Below are 1,455 nucleotides of genomic sequence, written 5' to 3' on the forward strand. Positions count from 1 at the left end.
GGTTGGTGTGCCTGTGCCTGTGGGTGTGTGTATGTGCCCATGTAGAAAGAAGCCTATCCCATACATAGTAAACATCCCTATCCAGACAATATGAAATACTACAAGGATGCATTGCTCACAAGCAGTATAATCAAACCAGTCATTGGTTTCATAAACAACTATGCTGGAAAATACAGAGAACCTTATAAAACTTTATACAGAAACAGCAACAAAATGGCTCATGAATTTCCTCATTTCTGCACCTTCTCTACTATCAAAAAATTCACTCTTCACTTTGTTTTGTTTCCCCCTTGACTAAATTTAGAACAGCCATTTTTCATGGCCATAAATTTAACAAAAATATTGAGTCAAGATACTTTACGACAGCAAGACAAGCTAAACGGACATACATAAACTCCAAACAAATTTAAAATGTTATCTATGGAATGTAAAATGAGTTGAGACAGGTGCACATTATCTTAGAATGCAATATTAGTCAAGTGAGATGGTTTATGTGTCATATTATGTGTGAGAAAAGAATCATGCACATATAATAAGGAACTAGAATATATTCTCAGTGATAAAATGGGTATTAAAAATAAACAAAATAGCATTTAAAGATGAAAATGAGAGGCAGTCATAAATCAGCATCCTAGTCCAGCAGTGGTTTTCAATTCAAGAAACTATGATGCAAAAAACAAAGGAACTTCAATAAGCACTGATGCAAAGACATTATCCAAGAACAAGGTAAGACACTATAAAAGAAAGCGATATTCTCTATCTCATCTGCTTGCAGGAGCTTCGGTAGAACAAATGGATAATATCTACTGCCAATAATTCCTCACAGATGGGTCTTGTAATATCATATGCGGCCCCACAATATCATATGGTAACTCTCTCCTCCAAGTCACCAACCCATACACTCATTCAAACCCATACAATGTAAATCAACAATGAATTCCTACACTTCATTATGTTTTTGTAATTATCAAAAAATATGATTGCCTGAGGGTGCTGCACAACTACTTTCAGCCCACCTGCAAGGGAATAAGCTTGGAATATCTCTAAACTGAGAAGAATGTACCTCAGGCAATTGTACCAATGTATTAAAAGCCATGCATGTTAAGTATCAGACCTTCTCACAAGGAAACCTGTTAGAGTAAGCAAGATTTAATCAAGCATAATACTCCACTGATTCAGTAATAGTGCTTCATGACTAATATTTAAACGTGCAAGTAATGCTAAAACTTTATAGGTAATGGAAATAGGCAATACCAAAGTGCAAAGTTACCCATTCGTATTTTTTTAAAGTGTCAAATATGGAGAAAAAAATATATTACTGCAGTTTTATTCTTTTCTAACTACAGGAAGCTTAAACATGCGTATTCTGTCTATATGAACTGTAATCCATAAAAAGAGAAAATAAAAAACTTGAAGTTAATATCTTTACATTTAAGATTCCTTTTGCAAATTTGT

Source organism: Penaeus monodon, chromosome 34 (assembly GCF_015228065.2).
Source record: "Penaeus monodon isolate SGIC_2016 chromosome 34, NSTDA_Pmon_1, whole genome shotgun sequence".
Classification (NCBI taxonomy): Eukaryota; Metazoa; Arthropoda; class Malacostraca; order Decapoda; family Penaeidae; genus Penaeus; species Penaeus monodon.